At 48.9% G+C, this 6,000-nt stretch overlaps 1 protein-coding gene across 2 annotated transcripts in view; it reads right to left on the reverse strand.

Annotated features, from left to right (window-relative positions):
* The window catches only part of ACSL1 (acyl-CoA synthetase long chain family member 1), a 75,620-nt gene extending 69,993 nt beyond the window's left edge, over nt 1-5,627 (reverse strand). Inside the window, exon 1 of one of the 2 annotated variants that reach the window (XM_059909719.1) lies at nt 5,490-5,627. The gene's annotated coding sequence lies outside the window, so the exon portion shown is untranslated. The remainder of the gene's footprint in view (nt 1-5,489) is intronic. The other variant, XM_059909721.1, reaches the window with a different exon arrangement.
* Between the last annotated feature and the right edge of the window lie 373 nt (nt 5,628-6,000).

The following is a 6,000-nucleotide window of genomic DNA, read 5'->3' on the forward strand; positions in this document are numbered from 1 at the left end:
CTGGAAGGCTTCTGGGAGGAGGAGGGATTCGACCCGAACTCTGTGTTAGGAAGAGTCATCATCCCCCCTCTTTTTGTAACTAGGGACTTTTGCTGTCTACACGAGAGGCGGCAGACTCTGGATTCGGGCAGTGACATGGACAATGAAAGGAAGAAATGCATGGACAGAATACGCAGAACCTGCTGACCGGCAGGATGGTGGGGCTCAAGTCAAGCATGACACCGAGGTCCAGCCGTTCCTCGAACAGGCATAGGGCCCGGGAACAGACTCCATTGTGTGCCACGGCCCGAGGGGAACACAGTTTGTGTAACCTCGGTAAGTCACCTCCTCTCCTGCACCAGGTACTGCATCGGGCGATGAGTGAGTTAGGCTCAGGGACCTGGGGAACCTGGGGTGCGCTGGAGTGTCTCAGAGGTGAGGAAGCAACTGCGTCTCGAGCCTCTGTGATCTGGGATTCCCACCCCTCCCTCCTTAAACCATGGCAGCCCTGCTTTTATTTATTTCATATATTGGGGTTCTGCCTAAAACTGTCCTGAGGAAAGGAGGCCATAACCACTGGACTACACCTCTGTGCCTTCAAACCCTGCAAATCCACAATTCTACTCTCTTGTCTATTAAACGTTTCCAGCACGGTCTAGAACAAGACTAACTTCCAGGGCAGGCAAAGCCTTTTACTCTTTAATTTTCTAGAAAGTCACAGCTGTGTAGCAAGTGATCTTATCACTCGCCGAATGGAGCTGAATCAAAATCTGTTATCGTTTCAGCCCGCTGGTAGTAAAGACAGCGTGTGAATGAGATAGGGGATGACCAAGGAGCAATGATATGGAAGAAGAACCAGCTCTGTCCTCAGTCTTGCTGGATAATCTAGAACTTTCCAGGCCCCCCTGGACTAAGAACGCTTCAAGTTCAAGAAGCAGAGCCAATGGGCTTCCCTGGTGGCGCAGTGGTTGAGAGTCTGCCTGCCGATGCAGGGGACACGGGTTCGAGCCCTGGTCCGGGAAGATCACACATGCCGCGGAGCAACTAGGCCCGTGAGCCACAACTACTGAGCCTGCGCGTCTGGAGCCTGTGCTCCGCAACGAGAGGCCGCGACAGTGAGAGGCCTGCGCACCGCGATGAAGAGTGGCCCCCACTCGGCGCAACTAGAGAAAGCCCTCGCACAGAAACGAAGACCCAACACAGCCAAAAATAAATAAATAAATAAATAAAATAAATTTATAAAAAAAAAGAGAAGCAGAGCCAAGCCATTAGGCTCTCTGGCCCTGAAGCCAAACTGCCTAGGTTCAAACCCTGGTTTGGGAGACTTAATCCCTGCACCTGTTCCTTTACCTTTCGTAAAATATGGATAAAAGGAGGACCTACCTTACAGGGTAGTTGGGAGGATTAACTGCGTTAACAGATCTGAAGCACCAAGAACAGTGCCTGGCGCTGTTAGCTGTCGTTACCCCCTATCCTGTCCCTCAGCTGACACTGCCCTGCTCTGCAGCTGACAGCTGAGCCTGGAGGGAGAGACGAGCTCCTGCAGGAACTTTCTCTTTACTCCGGTTAACAAAAGAATATATGGTACTCAGGGCATTTTGGCCTTCCGTATATGGACATTTTGCCCACTACAAACCTGTGGGAAAAGTGCCAACTTCTATAGCGGCCAAATAAGTGTGCAAATGGACAGATAATACATTTAACAGAAGTCCCTCCAGAATGAGGAAATGGTGCAAAAGGCAGCCACATTTCCTCCTGTGATGCCCTAACTTCTTTTCACTTATCTTTCCAAAGCATGAAATCCTTATTTCAACAGCTTTTGACTAGAACACATGAACCCAGAAGTCCATTAAAACCATACACTAATAAAAATAATTTCCAAATCATTGTCAATTTCAACAATTTTAAAGCAGAACATGCCCAAACTTAAAAATATATATATTGAAATATATAAGAAGCTTGGTGAACTGTTCTGAAATAGACAGTTGTTCCTAAATATCCAACAATAGGGGAAAGGTAAATAAATTACGGCATCTCCCATAAACCATATAAGGCAGTCACCTTCAAAACTCATTTTTTTCAAAAGTATGTAACAACATGAAAAAAACTGTTCATGATATAACTTAGGTGATTAAAATTAAATTATCAAAAATTTTATCTTCGATTAAAAATATACACCTAAGCTTAAAAAAAAAAAATCTGGAAAAACACAAAAAGGAAATACATGAAAATGTTAATAATATTCAATCTCTTGAAGAGAGGTCTTTGTTTTTTGGGGTTTTTTTTGGCCATACCATGTAGCTTGCAGGATCTCCGTTCCCCGACCACGGACTGAACCCGGGCCACAGCAGTGAAAGCCCAGAATCCTAACCAGTAGGCCACCAGGGAACTCCCAGATTTATTTTTTATAGTTCACAAATTTTCTATAACAAGCATAGATTTTTATTACAACATTAAATGTATATATTATAAAAATGATGTCATTGTATACTGTATTTATATAAATATATAATTTTATTTATACATACAGATTTCTGAGGCAAATGGTTTTGACTTAGATATTAGACAGCTTTCAAATTTTTATTTAAAACTTGAAAACTACATGGAGCCACCAGTCCTGAAATCTTAGATTCTAGAGACACGACGCTGGCCTCCAGCCAAATGTATTCTTCTGCAGCAGCGAAACAGTCCTCACCTCCAGCTAAGTTTTTGGCCAAAGAAAGTGCCATCCCTCCAAGCCGGCCAAATTTCAGGGCAGGCTCTGTCATATTTCACCCTTCCCTCTTGATTCCACAAAAGTTATGACTAATACCTGTGTCGCCTCCAACACAGTTAAGAAATTCTAAATGTTAGGATGTGAGAAAGCAGAAAAATGAACCGAACTCAAATTATGTGACCCTTTTCTCTTGTCACTGTGGTACAAATTATGTATCACCTCGAGCTTACACAAACTAGGATTTCTTAAGAGCTGGCATTCAGCATTTTAGATGAGGAACGGGCGAGGAAATGGCATGGAGTTGTGGACACAGGCACTGGTAAGTTTGCCTCTACCTTCTAGTTCATCACGTCCAGCTATGACTTCAGGGCCTGTGCTTGTTTAAAAGCTCTCCAAAGCTCCTTTAAGTACTAGAACGTTGAAACTCAAACTCAACCCCTGGCACCTTCTCTGTTCCCTGAGCGTCAAAGCAAAGTGACTCTAATGTGTTTGTCTGGACATCAAGTTGGACCGATAACCTTCAATAGAAACTCTGGCATCTTGGATCTCCCTCCTGACTGGCCACGGCCTGTCAGAGGGCAGAGCTTGAAGAGGACTTAGGATAACTACAGCTCTGAGCTGCCTTAAAGGATGTTCTTTTGTATTTTCTAAGACAGGAGTCTAACGCATTGCATCATCCAAACAATACTGTTCACAAAACGTGATTAATTCTGTCAACACTGACAGAATTTGGTTATAACAGATAGTAAATGCAAAAGAATAATGGACATAGGTGGCAAATTTGCACAATAAATTCAGCAACCGACCTTAAAAAATTATCTATTCCCCCAAGGTTACTGAGTATCACATCTAGAAATTACTACTATTCCTACAGTCTCGCTCTTTCCAGAAAAGTGAAACTTCAAGAGAGAGAGGAGAAATCCCCAGCTGTAATGACAAAACAACATGATCTTTCCCCAGCCCCTCTTCCAAACTTCCAAAGGACAGCTACATCAAAAACCAAAGATGTAGCCAGCCCTGGATATCAAGCAGGACACTGTGGCATGCGGTACACTGTCAGCTATTCTCAACCAGAAGCAGAGACAGTTATGAACACTTGACCTTTGTGATATAAATAGACACCTGTCTCTACCTGCCTTTGTCACAAGTATCTATCTCTTAAATGCCCCAAATTTAAAAGCCCAGAGATTCTTTTTAGTCAGGCTGCCCACAACAATAATAAAAATACTGCCAAACTATGCATAACAGAGACGGGAAGGAAATAGGTCAACATGCTTGTAATTGTGAGAGAAGGGTGATTTAATAAAAGTCTTTTCATTTTACAGCAAATGCAGAAAACAGAAATCTGTAACACATGGTCTATGATGCATCTATCTTATTTTAAGTGAGGGAGGGAGGTAAGAAGTGTGCTGCTCTTCAGGGTTTGCTTTTTCTAGTCACAGAATTTTAGCTGTGAAAGACTTTGGTCTAATGCAGTCTTTTCCAAATGAGGAGTCAAGTTTCATACTGGGAAGGGATTCTCCCAGTTGAGTCAGAATAAGAAAGTCTCCCAGGACTGGCTCTACCCTGATGGCAAGCGAAGGTTCCTTTGAAAGTCCCACCTTCTCAAGCCCACCCAACCAGACTGTCAACTCAGACCTTAAGTTTTAAGCCAATCTAACCTGCCACCTCCATCTGAAAATGCTGAATCAAACCAGAGGTTCTGACTGGCTTTTTGTTTGTAAGTGTTAAGCAAATAATTGTTTAATTGAGATAAACACAGGTGAAATTTGTGTCAGAAACTGTGAAATTTAACCAGTTTCTCTTACGCTAAGCAAAGGTCAAAAATAAAAGTAAGGATATTAACAGTTAGGGCACTCTGTATATTCCTGCACCAACAAGAAGCTTAGAAGTCTGAACTTTCAAAGGCAAAGGCACTTTTATAATGGTCTTAGTTAAGCTCCATAACCTTGAAAGCGAGTGGGGTGGGGAAGGAGTTTGCAATTCTAACGTACACACTGATTAGCAGGAGCATCTGTCTCTAGGTTCTCGTGCACGTGTTCATTCAAGTCACCGCCTAGGCTACAAGGTAATAGATAACATGATTTTTGCTTCCTAATTTCAAAACATGCCAGGCTCTTTAAATGACTCCATCACGGCCATGTGCAGCGGATATGGGCACTCCTCTGCAGGCACCGCGAGAATTTCCACACGGTGGCAACCGGCTTTTGATGCTGCCTTTGACCCTCCCGCGGGCGCTGCGCGCAGGGGCCACCGTCACGCCGAGGCTGGGAGACCGCCTGCTCCGATGCTTCCACGCTTGGTCCGAGCGCGCCTGAAACCCCGCCACGGGGGCAGGAGGGAGGCCGCGGCCCAGAGAGCACCGTCACGGCCCCGCGGGATCATCGCCTGGTATCTGCAGCTCCGGGTCCGGCTTCCCGCCGGGCCGATCCCCGCCGCCACACAAACAAGGACCCGGTCCGGCGGCGCGCGTCACACGCACCACGCCGTGCACCAGCCCCAAGCCCGCGGCGCCCGCGGGGAGCTGCGTGCCGGCATCCCGGCTCCGGCACAGGAAGCGGCGGCGGCGGCTAGGGCGGCCCGGAGGCCTCCGCTGCGGCGGGAACCCGAGGAACCTCGGGGCAGAGGCCGGAAAAGCGGAACGTCCCTGCGAGCCGAGGCCCTGTTCGCGTGCCTCCGCTGCGGCCGCTACCTCCTGGGCTCCGGCCGGCAGGGCAGCCTCAGCCCCGCGCCCCGCCGAGACGCCGGCGCCGCAGCGGGCACGGATGCGGCTCCCCGCGGCAGGAGCACTCACCTCCTCCAAAGGCTCTCCCGTCCACCGCCGGCTGTCACCGCAGCCCACTGCTGACCCCTAGCCGCCTCCGGATCCTATTTAAGGGCGCCGCCGCCGCTGCGTGCGCTGGCTACGCCCCAGGCCCCGCCGCCTTGGAGCCAGGCTGCGGCGGGTGCTCGTACCGCGCCCACCCCGCCCTCAGGCCCCGCCCCCACAGCAGGCCCCGCCCCGCCCGCCGAGCGCTCGCCTTCCCGTCTGGTCGCGCGCATGCCGGGAGGGCGCGGAGAGGTCCGGGGCACACGTATCTCTAGTCGTCCGAACTGCCGTGGATTTCATAACGAGTCCGAGGAAGGGCAAGGGGTAAATTGTGGTCGCTCAGCCCGGAAGGCTGTGGTGCCGCGGCGGCCGGGAAACGCCCTTTTGCGACTTCCACCCGCAACCGCGTGCCCCGCTGACTCCTTGGGGGGCGGGGGCTTTTGCAGGGAGGGGCCCTGGGGGCCCGAGGATTTTCCTTTCCTATTTTCTTCGGCAG

This window comes from Balaenoptera ricei, chromosome 21 (genome assembly GCF_028023285.1).
Source record: "Balaenoptera ricei isolate mBalRic1 chromosome 21, mBalRic1.hap2, whole genome shotgun sequence".
Lineage (NCBI taxonomy): Eukaryota > Metazoa > Chordata > Mammalia > Artiodactyla > Balaenopteridae > Balaenoptera > Balaenoptera ricei.